This window comes from Solanum dulcamara, chromosome 8 (assembly GCF_947179165.1).
Source record: "Solanum dulcamara chromosome 8, daSolDulc1.2, whole genome shotgun sequence".
NCBI classification, from domain to species: Eukaryota; Viridiplantae; Streptophyta; class Magnoliopsida; order Solanales; family Solanaceae; genus Solanum; species Solanum dulcamara.
Window position 1 is genome coordinate 4,831,750 of NC_077244.1, and position 19,013 is coordinate 4,850,762.

General features: G+C 39.7%; 1 long non-coding RNA gene across 1 annotated transcript; it reads right to left on the minus strand.

Moving 5' to 3' along the window:
* Positions 1-955, minus strand: LOC129901543 (uncharacterized). The gene is made up of 3 exons (XR_008769857.1): positions 877-955; positions 691-782; positions 1-72 (listed from the first exon to the last, which is right to left on the minus strand). It is a non-coding gene; the product is annotated as an uncharacterized LOC129901543 (long non-coding RNA).
* Between the last annotated feature and the right edge of the window lie 18,058 nt (positions 956-19,013).

Consider the following 19,013-nt stretch of genomic DNA (forward strand, 5'->3'; position numbering starts at 1 on the left):
AGAAAGAAAGGTTCGCTTTACATACCTCTTACGGATTACTCTTAACTATGCTCGCCTCGTCGTCTCTTGAACCTATTTAACATGAAATTAATACTAAGGTTAATAAATTTTCACTTTCCAATTTCCAACTCTACACCCAAGTAACAATAGGAATCATTTCCTTATCCATGTCTCTTGACTAGTTTATTACTAGCTCCGAATCTACCGAAAATCGGGCAGCATCTCCCCTGTAACTTGAACATCCCCGAGTTTTCAACTCGGCCACCATGTCAACAACCATACCAACAACAACAGCCAGCAGCATGTATACAAGTAAATCACTTCAACTTTACACAATACAAGCTCTATACAACTCATTCCAAACTACGGTACCAAAATAGAGTTTTTAACCTTTATTTCGTAAAATATGTAGTCATACCAAACGGAGGGTTGTGTGGCTGAAACCAGCAGCACCCACATCCATTTTTTAGTACTTTACATCCCTGCAACACGTAATTAAACCACCACCAAACTGCAGCACCACAACAACAACACACTAGGCGACTTCGATTTAACTACTACGACTTCCATTTAGTTTGTTTCCAACGTCAAACATCCTTATACATTTTTTTCCACTTCCAGCATATTTTAAGACATGTAATATACTTCATAACATCATCATAAATTCCAGTTCAAAACAGAAAACTTTACCTTTCCCGAAATTCACCAAAACTCGCCAAAACTTGCCTCGGAATTTCCTTTAGCGCAGCTGAAACTTAGGGACTGTTTGATAACGTTTTGGGCTGCTTCAAACCATAAAATTTCATTACAATTACCTTCATAACATCATGGTATACCCTATATAATTAATTCATGAAACGGAATCGAAGAACTTACCTCTTTTTCTCTTAAATTCGTAGCTTTCTCTCTAGTTTCTCTAGTTTCTCCTCTTCCTTTCTCTCCTCTTCTCTTTTTTTTCTTGTAATTTCGGTTCCTCCCTCTTGAACTCTCTAGATGAGTATGGGAATTAATGAGTCATAAGACTCATATATATATATATACAACTTTAGGGGTGACACATGTCATCCCCTAAGTGGTGACACGTGTCAAGCCCTAAGTGGCGACAATTGTCAAGAACTAAGTGGTGACACATGTCAAGGTTTCATTGGTCCAACACACCCCTTTTCTCCAATAATGGGCTGCCATGTGGCATGTGGGGCCCACATGAGTCTTCTTGAAGACTTTGTGAAATTCCCATTTTACCCCTAGCCTTTCACAATATTACCATAGGCCACTTTGCGAATTTTCCTTTTTGCCCTTTGCCATTTCCAATATTTCCACACTATTAATGATCATAAATAATATTCATATCCAACTTGTATATTAAATAAATTTTGGAAGATGTTCATTTCCTTAACTTTACCACGGCTACCTTAAAACATCCAACCGTATAAAATACGGGATATAACATCCTCCATGAGAAATTCCAAATTTTGCCCCTTACATTTTCTAATATTTCCAAGTTGAAATTACAATTTAGTCATAAGAATTTTGTATCCAACAAGATCAACCATAGCGTTTCCCTTGACTTATTACCGTTATCCCGAAATGCCCTAATGTTCAAAATACGGGTTATAACATTCTTCCCCCCTTTTGAACATTCGTCCTCGAATGTTGAACTAACCTCATACGGTGTCTTCATACTTCAGGAGGGTTCCTCTTATTGTTGTCCTTTTAAGTATGCCCATTACCTATCCCTTCTTTCATATTTTTTTTTTAAGTTGCTGGGAAGCGTACGCTATAACTTGGCTGTACTGCATCAAGACACAACCTATTCCCACACCCGAAGCATCACAATATATAACTTACCCATCTTGTCCCTCTGGAAAAGTTAGAACTAGAGCTGTAGTCAATTTCTCTTTCAATAACTGAAAGATTCGTTGACAGGCATGAGTCCACTGGAATTTAACTCCCTTCTGAGTTAATCTTGACAGTAGTGCTGAAATTGAAGCAAATTTCTCTACATATATCCTATAATAACTTGTTAATCCCAAGAAGCTGCGTACCTCTATAGATGTCGTCGGCCTAGGCTAGTTCTTTACAGCCTCAATCTTCAGTGTATCTACCCGAATACCATCAGCCCCGACAATATGTCCCATAAATACCACAAAAGTCAACCAAAATTCACATTTGGAAAATTTAGCATACAGTTTCTGGTGTCAGAGTACTACAAGTACCGCTCTCAGATGATTTGCATGCTCTACTTCTGACCGAGAATAAATCAGAATATCATCACTAAATATAATTATGAACATATCCAAGAATGGTCTAAATACCCGATTTATCAGGTTTATGAATACCGCTGGAGCATTTGTCAGGCCAAAAGACATCACTTTGTACTCGTAATGGTCATATTGGGTCCAGAATATTGTCTTTGGTATATCTTATTCTCTTACCCGCACCTGATGATAACCCGATCGCAAGTCTATCTTAGAAAACCACTTAGCACCCTGCAATAGATCAAACAAATCATCAATCCTAGGAATGGGGTATTTATTCTTAATGGTTACCTTATTCAGATGCCTGTAATCAATACACATCTGCAGCGACCCATCTTTCTTTTACACAAATAATACCGGGCTCCCCAAGGTACAGTACTGAGTCTGATGAAGCCTTTTTCCAGTAAATCTTTTAACTGCTCCTTCAGCTCTTTTAATTCTGCAGATGCCATTCTGTATGGAGGAATATATATCATATGGGTATCTAGCAGCACATCTACGGTAAAGTCTATCTCCCATTCGGGAGGAAGGCCTGGAAGCTCGTCTGGGTATATATGAGAATTCATTAACTACGGGAACTGACTGAAGTATTGGCGCTTCCGCTTCCAAATACTGTATGCGAACCATGTGATAAACACAACCTTTTCTAATCATTTTTCTCGCCTTAAGGTAGGAAATAAACTTCCCTCTTGGCGATGCTGTATTAACTGCCCATTCCATCACTAGTTCTCCTGAGAATTGAAAATATACTCGAACTACTAGGTCTTACACGAGTTCTCATTCCCCGTTATGGGTTTCCGTTTTTTTTTGGTACTTGAGAATATTGTGATCCCTCTTTGGCCTAATATAATATGGTCTCGCGCCTTGCCGGTGATTTCTCTCAGGAGTTTCACTTACTGAGGTTTCCTTACTTTTCACCTCCTTCTAATAGTTTGATCTCTTTGTTTTCTATCTACTTACCCTCTTTATTTCCCAAATATCGCTCTACTAAAATCTCCAATTTAACCTACAGTCAAATAATAGTAGAGTACGTTGCAACACTTATACCTTTTATTCTTATTGTCGCTCGATCTTTGGTACCCTAGCATGATTAATACCTTCCTTACTGTGACACCAGTTGTTGGAACTCACATGTCCACCGATATAATCGTACGTCAGACATTTTACACATTCATATCTATATGGATATATTCACAATCAACTAGACTACAAAATAACTCCAAACGCTGTTCAAGTATATCCTTATTCCATAGCTGTGACGCACTTGTTGTCTCTTCACCAACGTAGTCTACTTCGTCTTACGCGTCCTCTTAAGGTTTCCAGCCATTCCATAAACTCTAATTTTCCCTTAAGTTACTCTAGCCTCTCATTTGTGTCTTACGTCTGAATATATAGAATTCTTGCATACTTCCCAGGGAGTCACCCATCCTAAAATTGCTCCCGCCTGAGCACGCTTAACCTCATAACTTTGATGGAATTGGGTACGTTAATGTTGATATAATCGCGTCCATTTCCTCGTTTTACCTTTATTACATTATTGGGAGCGAGTTGAAATCTTACAGATTCTGAGACAATTTCGTAACACATCCATCTTTTACAATTACTATTTTACCCTTTTTGATCCTCAATCTTTACTTTTTGCTTTCGTGCGTGACTATCTTTCATCCTGGACTACCAGATTCCCGAGGGTAGTGATCGCACCATCCATCAAGGTCTCTACCAATGATTCTTCACACGGTCTCAGATACCGCAACTTATATCTATTTATTATTAGCCTCGAGATCTATCCATTTGTTATAGGATCTCGTTTGGAGTGTAAGCGTTCCCATATACATATGATAACATCAGTTGATTTTCTCTTATGCTTGTATTTCTCTTTTCTACTTCCCCCTTTAGGGTGTACCCATGTCATCCTCTATTCATTTTCAACTATTCATGCGCAAATGATTCTGTTTTAACATATTTAACATACCGCACCATGTCTACACCTTCTATTAGAACATCTATACTTTAGGTTGCCTCAATAAGAAACCTTAGTACAACCATGGGTTGCTTAGTATTCTCGATGAATATTACACAATCTAGCCCAAGTACTGGTACTCGAGTCATATAACTAATGTAGTAGTTTAGTCGAAGCTACATTCAATTCATCCCCATCAGTACTTCACTAGTGCTTATGGCCATGTCCGATTCTCCATTCGGGGCACTTATACTCTGATGACACATGTTTCACATTTTGTTATCACAGTTTTTCCCAATGGATACTACTTGTTCCTTTAATAATTTCATAATGCCTCGGTTGTTTTGTAATTTCTGTTCTTTCTCCTCTAGGTATCCTACATTTTCCAATATGGAGGTACATATACATAATACCCTTTTCTACCTCATGAGCTTTCATCCTTATCGTGTACCCGATACTGAATTCTAATCTTACTCACGACCATATCTTGTAGTTGCTTCCTTACTAAGCTTTACTTATTTCCATAACGATTCTCGTATATTCATAGTATACCCTACTCGTATAATACTTCTTCACCTTCGTCACAATTCTCCCTACAAGTTAATTCTAGTTGGTGAGGCAAATATATTAAACCTTTATCTAAATCATCCCTCCGTATCGCAGGCCCTAATGAATCACCCCAGCATTTTTCCACCACATGTAACACGTGACCTTGAATCGCCTACAAATTTATGTTTTTCCATTCACAGGTTACACCTCCAATTAATCGACTAGGAACTGAGAAGATGTCCCCATACAACATTTTACCAACCTCCACCAGAGAGGAACTAATATCCACTAAGCATCAGAGTACTTCCTAGTACTTGACTCATATGGTCTTGAGTCGTGAAAAAAATTTTTTTTTTTTAGTCCTCAAATAACAGCTAAGGGTTTTGTACTTTCCAGCAAGAATGAAACTCAATCGCTGGACACTTTTCCTTCCAACCGAAATTCTCTTTCGAATTATGACTTTCCAAGTAAAAATGGTACTTTTTTTTTGAAACATAGAGGGAACCTATTTCAATTTTAGTCCAACGTTATAAATTTTACCCTATTGATATCAACTTCTAAGACATCTTCTAAACGTATGTCTCAGTCTCTTCTTTGCTTTTGTTCCATTCTCAAAAAAATAATTGGGAATAGTTTCCTTTGTATTTTGTACTATCTCAAAATCTGCACGCAGAAGATAGCAGTAATGCCTCACAGGGCCAATATATACATTTTTTTATATCACCTTATATCACAGTCACACAGAGCTTTCAATATCAATAACCGTATGAAAATAATGGACTTACCTCATGTGTCTACCTCAAAGTGCATTTGTTACACTTTCTTATCTACTTTCTTTTAAATTTTCAACTTTACATTTCAATCTCAACACCTTACTCAACATATCGCTTTCATACCTTTACTTACCCTATACTATGTAGCTCCCAATATCCTCCATAGCATTCCTCTATCGATATCGTTCCTTAGCTGAAATCAAATGTTAGAAAAAGGAATTTCATGTCCTATGGATGGGCTCTATCGCACGATCTTAGATATGAAAGAAAGGTAACATCCTAAATGCCCTGTAGCCTCTTGTTTATAGATGTGGCGCGCAACACACCGATAAACAAGACTCTACTAGACACGGTCTGTAGACATTCCGAGGAAGGACCGCTCTGATACCACTTTTGTCACGACCCAACTCCGTAGGCCGTGACTAGTGCCCTAGTTGGGCACCCATACGTACCCTTAGCCCCACTTAGTACATTAATCAAATAAACATAGGTAATGATTAGAAGGGATCTCTAAATAGATCACAAAATAGATATAACGCACGAGGGCCGATAGGCCATCACGAAACACAAAAAAACCCAAAACATATATACAAAACCCACATCTCATGTCTACAGACCTCTACAGAATGATATCCTAGTCATATGACAGGACAGGGCCCCACCGTACCCCTGAACAACGTATATATATATATAACAGAAGGTGTCAGTACCAAAATAGAACTCCGAACAAAGGAGCACTGTCGACCAACATGGTAGATGTCCTAAGCAAGCGGATCAGCAAACCAATCATCTGTACCTGCGGGCATGTAACGCAGCCCCCGAAGAAAGGGGGTCAGTACGGAAAATGTACTGAGTATGTAAAGCATGGACTGAAATCAGTAAAGTCATTACCAGAGCAAAATGTACAAAAATGAGCAAAATATCCAAAAATATCAAATGTTTATCAAACCCCATATACTGGATTGTAATAAGTAAAGTCATTACCGCAATAGAATGTACAAAACTGAGAAAAATGTCCGGAGATATCAAATGCTGATCAAAACCTCAGATAATGTATACAGAAAAACATATGCCATATCCGGCCCCATTATGGGACTCGGTGAACAAAGTGTGGTCGCCCTCCCATCATCGGCGCCACGGCACAGCATAACACCAGAGTAGGGAATATCTCCGTAACAAATCATATCATATCAGATGGCCATATCAAATCATATCATATCATATCATATCATATCACAAACATATATGTACATGGCACAGCATAACTCCGTGGCATAATATTTACCACCCCATGGTACATGTCATACCTGCCCCCTCACGTCGGGACACGGCGAATAATGCAGAGAAATACGCACGAAAACAAAACACGGCCCGGGCTCGGTGAAGGAAGCATTGGGGCATCCACGAGTGGAGTAGTGAGAAACTAATGCAAATTAAATCATATTTGAGACTCGATGGAATAATCAGAATGAGCTATCATTTAAAAATCGAGACGAGACTCATGTCAAGTACCTTTCAAAAGTTACCCGGATTGTATCAAAATAAATCTTCTGGAATCATATAGACGTATCGAAGCATAATAAAATACCTTTTGGAAATCAAGGAATTGTCCATCCTAATGGCTCTAGGAATAGGAACCTCTTTGAAATTATATAAAAGTCATATTTTTGTTTCATAAATACCATACCAAAACAAATTTTAGCTTTACATACTTATGTCAAAACATGAAAATCAAAAGAATATTCTTTACATACTTATAACAAATACATGCCAAAAGAAAGAAAGGTTCGCTTTACATACCTCTTACGGATTACTCTTAACTATGTTCGCCTCGTCGTCTCTTGAACCTATTTAACATGAAATTAATACTAAGGTTAATAAATTTTCACTTTCCAATTTCCAACTCTACACCCAAGTAACAATAGGAATCATTTCCTTATCCATGTCTCTTGACTAGTTTATTACTAGCTCCGAATCTATCGAAAATCGGGCAGCATCTCCCCTGTAACTTGAACATCCCCGAGTTTTCAACTCGGCCACCATGTCAACAACCATACCAACAACAACAGACAGCAGCATGTATACAAGTAAATCACTTCAACTTTACACAATACAAGCTCTATACAACTCATTCCAAACTACGGTACCAAAATAGAGTTTTTAACCTTTATTTCGTAAAATATGTAGTCATACCAAATGGAGGGTTGTGTGGCTGCAACCAGCAGCACCCACATCCATTTTTTAGTACTTTACATCCCTGCAACACGTAATTAAACCACCACCAAACTGCAGCACCACAACAACAACAACACACTAGGCGACTTCGATTTAACTACTACGACTTCCATTTAGTTTGTTTCCAACGTCAAACATCCTTATACATTTTTTTCCACTTCCAGCATATTTTAAGACATGTAATATACTTCATAACATCATCATAAATTCCAGTTCAAAACAGAAAACTTTACCTTTCCCGAAATTCACCAAAACTCGCCAAAACTTGCCTCGGAATTTCCTTTAGCGCAGCTGAAACTTAGGGACTGTTTGATAACGTTTTGGGCTGCTTCAAACCATAAAATTTCATTACAATTACCTTCATAACATCATGGTATACCCTATATAATTAATTCATGAAACGGAATCGAAGAACTTACCTCTTTTTCTCTTAAATTCGTAGCTTTCTCTCTAGTTTCTCTAGTTTCTCCTCTTCCTTTCTCTCCTCTTCTCTTTTTTTTCTTGTAATTTCGGTTCCTCCCTCTTGAACTCTCTAGATGAGTATGGGAATTAATGAGTCATAAGACTCATATATATATATACAACTTTAGGGGTGACACATGTCATCCCCTAAGTGGTGACACGTGTCAAGCCCTAAGTGGCGACAATTGTCAAGAACTAAGTGGTGACACATGTCAAGGTTTCATTGGTCCAACACACCCCTTTTCTCCAATAATGGGATGCCATGTGGCATGTGGGGCCCACATGAGTCTTCTTGAAGACTTTGTGAAATTCCCATTTTACCCCTAGCCTTTCACAATATTACCATAGGCCACTTTGCGAATTTTCCTTTTTGCCCTTTGCCATTTTCAATATTTCCACACTATTAATGATCATAAATAATATTCATATCCAACTTGTATATTAAATAAATTTTGGAAGATGTTCATTTCCTTAACTTTACCACGGCTACCTTAAAACATCCAACCGTATAAAATACGGGATATAACATCCTCCATGAGAAATTCCAAATTTTGCCCCTTACATTTTCTAATATTTCCAAGTTGAAATTACAATTTAGTCATAAGAATTTTGTATCCAACAAGATCAACCATAGCGTTTCCCTTGACTTATTACCGTTATCCCGAAATGCCCTAATGTTCAAAATACGGGTTATAACAGGTATGATCGGTAGGGACAGAGTTGCCAAAATCTCAGACCCCAGGGTTCTCAATCCCAGGCCAGCATAAGTCAAGGCTCGAGAGGAAAGCCACCATGCGGCAAATGTGGTAGGCTCCACTTGGGAGAATGAAGAGCGGGAAGGGTTGGTTGTTATGAATGCGGCCAAATGGACCATTTCCAGAAAGAGTGTCCAATAGGGGGAAATAGAGTCCAGCATTCTACCACCGTACCACCAGCTAGAGGTAATTAGAGGGGCACTACTTCTGGCACCAATGGAGGTACAAATCGTTTATATGCCATGGGTAGTCGCCAAGATCAAGAGAACTCTCCAAACGTCATGATGGGTATGATTTGAGTCTTTTCTCTTGATTGTTATGTGTTGATGGATCCGGGTACCACCCTATATTTTGTGACTCCTTACGTGGCTAGTAAATTCAATAAAGTTCCTGAATGTCTTCTTGAGCTTTTCAGTGTAGCTACTCCTATCGGTGATTCTGTCTTAGCTGAGAGAGTCTATAGGGGTTGTTATGTGTCAATCCATTACAGGGAGACCTTGGCTGACTTGGTTGAGTTGGACATGGCTGATTTCGATGTGATCCTTGGCATGAACTGGCTTTACGTCTATTATGCCTTAGTTGATTATAGGACTCAGATCGTTAAGTTCAAATTCCCGAACGAGGCTATCATAAAGTGGAAAGGGAGTTCTGTTGTGCCTAAAAGTAGGTTTATTTCTTACCTTAGGGCCAGGAAGCTAATCTCAAAGGGGTGTATCTATCACATTGTCTGAGTGAAAGATGACAATATTGATCCCCTATCTATTGAGTTGGTCCCGATTGTTAATGAGTTTCCCGACGTCTTTCCCAAAGATCTGTCTGGAGTCCCTCCCGATAGGGAGATCGAATTTGGGATTGATGTTCTCCCTGATACCCAGTCTATCTCAATCCCTCCATATAAGATGGCTCCAGCTGAGTTGAAAGAGTTGAAGGAGCAGTTGAAGGACTTGCTAGATAAGGGATTCATTAGGCTGAGCGTCTCACCATGGGGTGCTCTCGTCCTCTTTGTGTGAAAGAAAGATGGGTCATTTAGGATGTGCATTGATTACAGGCAGCTAAACAAGGTCACCATAAAGAATAAGTACCCTCTCCCCAGAATAGATGACTTATTCAACCAACTTTAGGGTGCCACTTGTTTTTCAAAGATAGACCTGAGATCCGGCTACCATCAGCTGAAGGTGAGGGAGTGTGATATTCTGAAGACCACTTTTCAGACTCGTTATGGCCACTTTGAATTTTTGGTCATGTCCTTTGGGTTGACTAATGCCCCCGCAACTCTTATGGATCTCATAAACCGAGTATTCAAACCATATCTTGATATGTTTGTGATTGTATTCATAGATGATATCTTGGTCTACTCCAAGAATGAGGAGGAGCACGCCCATCATCTTAGAGTTGTCTTGCTAACTCTGAAGGACCAGGTATTGTATGAAAAGTTCTCCAAATATGAATTTTGGCTTGCATCAGTGGCTTTTCTAGGCCACATTATATCTGGAGATGGTATTCAGGTTGACGCTAGAAGATTGAAGCTGTGAAGAATTAGCCCACACCCACATCCCCGACAGAGATAAGAAGCTTCTTGGGTTTGGCTGGCTATCACCGAAGGTTTGTAGAGGGATTCTCATCCATATCATCACCATTGACCAAGCTGACCCAAAAAAAGGCTAAGTTTCAATGGTCCGATGCTTGTGAGGAGAGTTTCCAGAAATTGAAGACCAAGCTAACCACTGCTCCTGTTCTAACTTTGTCCGATGGAACAAAGGGCTTTGTGGTCTACTGTGATGCATCCAGAAGTGGTTTGGGTTGTGTATTGATGCAAAGGGGGAAGGTGATAGCCTATGCTTCAAGACAGCTTAAGGTTCATGAGAGGAATTACCCAACTCATGACCTTGAACTAGCAGTTGTGGTGTTTGCGCTTAAAATTTGGCGCTACTACTTGTATGGAGTGCATGTTGATGTATTCATCGATCACAAGAGCTTATAAAACGTCTTTAGCTAGAAGGAACTCAACCTGAGGCAAAGGGGATGGCTCGAGCTACTCAAGGACTACGACATGAGCATCCTCTACCATCTAGGTAAAGCTAATGTTGTTGCTGATGCTCTTAGCAGGGTGTCTATGGGTAGCACTACCCATGTAGAGGAGGGAAGGTGGGAATTGACGAAGGAGGTACATAGATTAGCCCGATTGGGAGTTCGTATGAAAGAGAACAATGAAGGCGGAGTTACTGTTCAGGATGGGTCTACATCCTCACTCGTGGCAGAGGTAAAGCAGAAACAAGACCAAGATCCCATCCACCTTCAATTGAAGGAAGTTGTTCACAAACAAGGGGTGATGGTTTTCACCAAAGGGGGAGATGGTGTGTTGAGATACCAAGAAAGATTGTATGTGCCAAATGTCGATGGTGTTTGAAGAAGGATTATGGTTGAAGTGCATAGTTCCAGATACTCTATCCATCCCGGTTCTACGAAAATGTATCATGACTTGAGGAAAGTCTATTGGTGGAGTGGGATGAAGAGAGACATTGCGGAATTTGTTTCCAAATGCCCGAATTGTCAACAGGTGAAGGTTGAGCATCAAAGGCCATGTGGTTTAGCCCAAAACATAGAGATTCCGGAATAGAAGTGGGAGATGATCAACATGGACTTTGTTACAGGGTTGCCGAAGTCCCGGAAGCAACATGATTCGATTTGGGTGATTGTGGATAGAATGACAAAATCAGCTCACTTCTTGGCAGTTAAGACTACTGACACCGCAGAATATTATGCGAAGTTATACATTCAAGAGATCGTCAGATTTCATGGAGTCCCCTTGTCCATCATCTCGGACAGAGGAGCTCAATTCACTTCCCAATTCTGGAGATCTTTTCAGAAGGGACTTGTTTCAAAGGTGAACCTTAGTACAGCCTTTCATCCCCAAACAGATGGCCAGGCAGAGCGCACCATCCAGACTTTGGAAGATATGTTGAGGGCATGTGTGCTTGACTTCAAGGGAAATTGGGATGACCACTTACCTCTCATAGAGTTTGCATATAACAATAGCTATCATGCAAGTATTCAAATGGCTCCTTATGAAGCTTTGTATGGGAGGAGGTGTAGATCGCCCATTGGATGGTTTGAAGTTGGTGAGGTTGAGTTGATTGGGCCTGACTTTGTTCACCAAGCCATGGAGAAGGTGAGAGTTATTCAAGAGAGGCTAAAGACAGCCCAAAGCCGCCAAAAATCTTACACCGACGTAAGGAGGAGAGACTTAGAGTTTGAGGTGGGTGACTGGGTATACTTGAAAGTGTCACCCATGAAGGGAGTCATGAGGTTCGGGAGGAAGGGGAAGCTTAGTCCCTGATATATCGGTCCTTACCAAATTTCGAGGCGGATTGGGAGTGTTTCCAATGAGTTGGAGTTACCCTCGGAGCTATCCTCTATTCATCCGATATTCCACATTTTGATGTTGAAGAAGTTCTTAGGCGATCCCTCGTTGGTAGTCCCCATTGATAGTATTGGAGTTAAGGATAGCTTATCTTATGAAGAAGTTCCGGTCCAAATTCTTGATCGCCAAATTCGCAGGTTGAGGAACAAAGAGATCGCCTCAGTCAAAGTCTTGTGAAGAAAACAATTTGTTGAGGAAGCCACATGGGAAGCAGAGGAAGCCATGAAATCTAAATATCCACATCTATTCATGCCTACCGATGAGAATATTGAAGGTAATGTCCATTTCCTTGAGTTGAATTCATTTGTACATTTTGAGTTTGATTGGTAATTGTTTGAGAAATTGATTGGTTGATTGACTGAATTCTGATTGTGATTTGTACCCTGAGTTCATCCTTGGTTGCTCGTCATTTGAGGATGAATGATCCCAAGGGGGAGATAATGTAACACTCCTCAAAATTTTTCCCTAAGATTCGGACCTTTTTTGTATTCGGGTAGGGTCGAACTCGAGTATTGTGGAGCATTTGCATGAGTTAAGACGAGTCCTTGGGAAATTGATAAGTGTTAGAGGTGATGTGGGGTCACAAGGGACCCCTAGAACCAAGCTAAGTCCAAAAGATTCATCGTGGCTAAGTTTTAGGATGAGTTCATATAAGGGGTCGACTTATAATGATCCTATCTTTTGAAAGATGACAATCTGGGTGGCCCACGACCCATCAAATCAAAGGTCGTCGAGTCTTCTTTCCAACGCTACCAAGAATGTAACTTTTAGAGTTCAGAGTCAAAAGATACGTCGATCCTAAGATGAACTAGCATAGCAGGGATTTTCAGGCCTAGGGTTCAACTACTGGGAATCTGGGCTTGGCGCTGCAGTGGCGCGATGCGCCACTATCGCGCTAGGAACACGCCTCAGTAGTTTGGCCCCTTGCGCGGCGCGCCACTAAGAGGTGTGCAGGGTTTTTCAGGCCAAATTTCTAAGACCCAGAAAATATGGCCTTGGCGCTGTAAGGGCGCGATGCGCCACTATCGCGCCAAGAATGTGCCTCAATAGTTTGGGCTCTGGCGCGGCGTGCCACTAAAAGTTGTACAGGTTTTTAGGCGTAATCAGTCTGGCGCTGCACTGGCGTGATGCGCCACTATCGCGCCAGAAGCATTTTAGCCTATTTTCAAAACTTTTTGAGAAGGGGCAATTTGGGAACTTACCCAAATTATATATATGTATCACCCTAGACCATTTTGAGATCATATTTTACAGCCCCTCTCTCTCTCTAAAAAGCCCTAGGAGTTTTTCTCTTTCTCTCTCTTCTTCTTCTTCCCTATTTCCAACAAGAAGAGTTCCAAGAGCTTCAAGATTCGAGTTCTACATTGAAGACCCAACATCAAGGTTTCTTCAAGAACCTATTCTAAGGTATGTAAGGCTATCCAAAACATGGGTTGAGTCCACCCATGTTCCCTACTCTTGCTTTGAGGTTAGATGTCCATGAAAATGGAGTTTCTTGGTATGATTTATGTTTGAATGAGTTTTGTCCCCTATTTATTTAATGCTATATGTGTTGATGTTGTTGAGCTAAAAAGTTCCTAAAACCTTCATGTTAGTGTGAGTTGATGGAGAGGACTTATTAATATGTTTTGTTGATCTCTTTAACCATGTGATTATGTTTCATAAGTCAATTTCCTTAAATAGGTTATTCTACTTGAATTGTTGAGCTAAAGTCATAGAGTTGTGATGAGTCTTGAGGAGATGTCATAAATGTTTATCTAAATGAGGCTTGATTGAGTTGATTGGAGGATAAAATTGACGAGTGGACGAGGTCCTAAATGGAACTTGTCATTATGACTTAATTGAGTTGAAATGAGGATAGAGTTGAAGAGTGGGCAATGTTCCACATGAAACTAGCCGTGAGGGCTTGTTTGAGATGATTGTATGGAGTCTTGTGAGCATAGAGTCATGGGAGGAGTATCGAGCACCAAAGCGGGTGAGAGTATAGTCCATACTCGAACCCTAGAAACTACACCGCCAATGTAGGTAGGGATAGAACCGTTAAAGTCGGATGTTTCCCGTAGGATCGAACCATTAAAGTCGGATGTTTACCCATTTTTATTGTCCTGAAATGATAGGACTTGACTAATCGATGGAATCCATGATTAGGGAGGCGTTCATGCCCTGGAAAGGTATGGACTGATGTGACAACAACGTCTGATTGTTGTACTATCACTGGCTCATAGGTGATGGTTGTCGGATAAGAGAAACTCTCATTTAGGTCTTGATAGTGCTCCGAGTCAGTTGAGTTGAGTGGTTTATGAGTTTGTCCCGTCTAAACTACTTCTTGTTAGACTTAGGACACTTGAGTGAGTTGTTATGTATGTATATATATATATATATATATATATATATATATATATATATATATATGTGTGTGAGTTGAGATCCTGAGTTGATATTGATGTTTTCTTGATGTTTGTTTCATCCCGCCATTTTACATACTCGTACATTCCATGTACTAACGCCATTTGGCCTGCATCGTTTCATGATGCAGAGACAGGTACTAGAGATCATCAATCGGCGCTCCATTGAAGATCCACATACACTCCCAGCTACTTGGTGAGTCATGCTAGTTTCCGGAGGATGTTGAGCTCCCTCACATAGTTTTGTTGCCGTTTCCTTTATTTTGATTTTTGGTAGCCATGGGCTTGTCATCGGCACCTTCTAGACTTTGATAGAGGCTTCATAGACTAGAGTGTGGGAAGGTTGGACTGTTAGTTTGAGGAGTCCTATTACACTTATTTTGTTGAGTTAAACATGTTTGGCCTTCGGCCCCCATATTGTAAGTAGCATGTTATGATTGAGCCTTCCTTTGAGCGTATATGACTGAATGATAGAGTGATTGAATCAGGTGGTTCGCTTGAAGGTCAGAAATGGCTTTCAAGTGCCGGTCACGCCTAGGGTACCCTCCCGGGGCGTGACAACGTTGTTAGTGGATCTGGACACACTTTCTAGGCACTAAAACTTCTTTCATGAGACATTGTGGGCTTTTCAATGTCTTCTATTATCTGGCTTTCGTGAAATACAACATCCCTACTTTTGATCACCACCTTCTGTATTGGATCCCATAATCTATATCCAAATTCTTCATCTCCATAGCCTATGAAGATACATCGTATAATTCTACCATCAAGCTTCTTCCTAAGCTCCTTGGATACATGTGCATGTGCTAAACAACTGTATACGCTTAAGTGAGAACATGGGGGATTCTTACTAGATCATATTTTCTCTAGAACCTCAAAATTCAACGAGGCTGATCGTGACCAGTTGATTAGGTAGCAGGCGACCCGAACAACCTTTCTCCAAAATGGCTTAGGCAGCTTTGCCATACTAATCATACTTCCCACTCTTTTCATGATTGTCTGGTTCATTCTCTCGGCTACTCCATTGTGTTGTGGGGTGCGTGGAACTGTCTTCTCATATCGAATCCCTTGTCTCTTGCAATAGGTATTGAACTCCTTAGAAGTATACTCGCCTCAATTATCTGAGCGAAGGCATTTTAATTTCTTTCCCTTTTCATGCTCTACCATGGCATGAAATATCTTGAAATAGTCAAAAGTTTGTTCCTTTGTCTTTAAGAAGTAACTCACACCTTTTGAGAAGTATCATCAATAAAAGTCAAAAAATACCTATTACCGCCAAGTGATTTCTCCTCCATGGGACCACAAATATCATAGTGTACCATACTGAGTAACTCTGCTCTTCTGTTTGAAAAAAATGTAAATGAGACTCTGTGTTGCTTTCCGAATAAGCAATTACAAGGGTCTAAATCAGCACTCTTGTCTATTCTGATAAGTTATATTTTCGTTCGAATTGATAACCCCTTTTTCACTCATGTGATCGAGTCTCTGGTACCACGGGTTTTGAGATGCCTCTTTTTTCATAACATTGAGACTGTTTGAGCATACCTTCACATGAGTTTTATATAGGTTGCATCAAATATGTCCTCGAGCGAGAACCATAACTCTTTTCAGCAATTCTCATGTGTTTTTTTCGAAATGAATTTCATAGCCCTATTTGTCAAAAGCTATACCTAATATAAGGTTTAGCAGAAGATCTGGCACATGATGGACATACTTCAGTATCCTTGTACTCCCGATATTTATTTGTATTTTGATATCACCAATTCCAACTATCTCACAAGAACAAGTGTTCCCCATCTTCACTGCTCCAAAGTCTCCTGCTTTGTATGTTGTGAAGAAATCTCTTTGGGATGTGGCGTGGTATGATATTGCAGTATCTATCACCCATTCATTGTCTTCTTGACTTGATATGTGAAGGCATGCCTCTTTTTGGATGGAACAAATGGCTACCTCTCTGTGGGTAGTGACTAATACATCTCAATCCTTCTCCTTCAACTGCCCTTCTCCTTCTGTAATTTTCTGTAGTTCTTCTTTACCCTTTATTCCACAATGGTAGAACTCATATGATGGCTTCCTACCATCTGTGGATATTCCCCTACTCTAGCTTCTGTCTCTCCCCTTATCTTGACTTCCTCCTTGTTGTCTTTCTCTTTTTGTAATAAGGGCATGCGACTCACCATGATCGATGTCCTTTCTTTTGCCTTCTTCATTAAATAAGGCATCTTTGACTATAGACATGGTCAGATTTCTATCAGGAGTTGAATTACTGAGAGAGACTACCAACGTTTTCCAGCTATCAAGAAGAGAACTAAGAAGTAATAGGGCTTGCATCTCATCCCCGAGCGGCATGTCAACAGAAGATAATTGATTTATCAAGCTTTAAAACTCACTGGTATGCTCGGCAATTGAAGTTCCTTGCTTTAACTTCAAATTTACCAAATTCCTCATCAACAAGGCTTTGTTCCGAGCAGTCTTGGATTGATACATCCCTTCTAACTTTATCCAGAGGGCATACGTGTCTGTTTCTTGTGCAACATGATTAAAAATGCTATCGTCAGTCCATTGTCGAATTTGACCGATAGTTTTCCTATTTAATTTCTTTCACTTTGCTTCTTTGGTGGAATTGGGGTTCTTTCCCTTTTCTTCTATGGGATCATACAAATCTTTATAGCTGAGGAGATCTTCCATCCAAGGTCTCCACAATGTGTAATTGTGGCAATAAGCTTTATCATAGCTCCAAATGATTATGATGACGACTCTTCCATTATATCTTTAAAATGGCTTGGTCAAAATATTGGAATAGAATCTCAGCAAACGCAACTCACCAATGCGTCTGGAATGGTGAAAAATGGTAGGACTGACTCTTCTTAGGTCAAAATTGGGCTTCTAGAAAATTTTCAAATTTACATCAAACTATTGGGGTTAAACTAAAAATATACTGAACATTTGAGGCAGAAATATAATTTCAGTAACCCCAGGGGTTATTTTATAAATTTCAAAAAATCTATTATGAATGGGTGTTAACCGGGTTTGACGTGGTGTTTATGTGGCAGGGTGACTAGACAAGAAAATGGCTCCACGTGGCTGCTTCTAATTGGTTGGAGTTGAATGATGTGGCAGGTACTGTTCACTTTCTTCTTCCTCTCGGCAGAAACCTACACCAAAAACAAAGCAAACTTTAAATGGCCATAACTTTTTCGTTTTAGCTCCGTTTTGCCTTTGGAAATTTGCGTTGAATTCGTATCGACTCAAGGAATCTAATGAAGTGATTGAAACATACCGACGATCATGTTTTCAAAGAAATGCAGCTCCGATTTGAAATTTTTGTGTTCCGATATCTCTCGACAAACACAGAATTGTGAGCTCTGATACCAGTTGTTGTGATTCTCTTATCACAATGAAGAATATTTAGGAGGAAAAACAATTCTATTTCACAAGAATAGAATTACAGAGAATTTACACCAAGAATTTATCTACAAAAAATCTCACCAAACACTTTCTTTTTCTCACAATCTCTTCCTAGATTGTATATCAATCTCTCTAGATTGATTTTTTTTATGTTAATTTACAAGTGAAACATAAGGCTCTATTTATAGACTTAAAAGTGTGATTGGTGGCTGAATTTTTCATTCAACAATGGTGGTTGATGGCTTCAACAATGGTGTGCAACTTCTGGAATCGTGGACTAAGAGTCAGAGATTTGCAGCTTCTAAAATGGGTTGGTGGGCTGCTGAACATATTAGTTTATTCAACATGACTTATAACAAGGGAACACAGGCTCTAAAGTTTCTTTACGAGGGAATAAGCTTTCTTACGTTTAACAAAACCATGACTGCATCTTTCCAAGGTGCTCAGATTTTTATGTTTAATTTGTAATCAATGTTGTAATCATTCAAGTCAGCATTACACAATTTGAAAGAAACGTTTTTAATATAAATGCTAGCTAACTATACAGTACACAGTTGGGTAAACCTTGAGGATATCTATTGGCAACAAGAAACCACATAACACAATCAATTGAAAGTTTGAAACACGAGTTAGTAACAAGATACTAAAAGTTATTGTATCCGTGTCAACTATAGTATGTATTTGCTGCAATAATAACAAGCTCAGCGTCATTATACTGGACATAACGTAAATAGTATGAGTTTATACCAACTACAGCATGCTTTCTCATCACTCAATCACAAATATC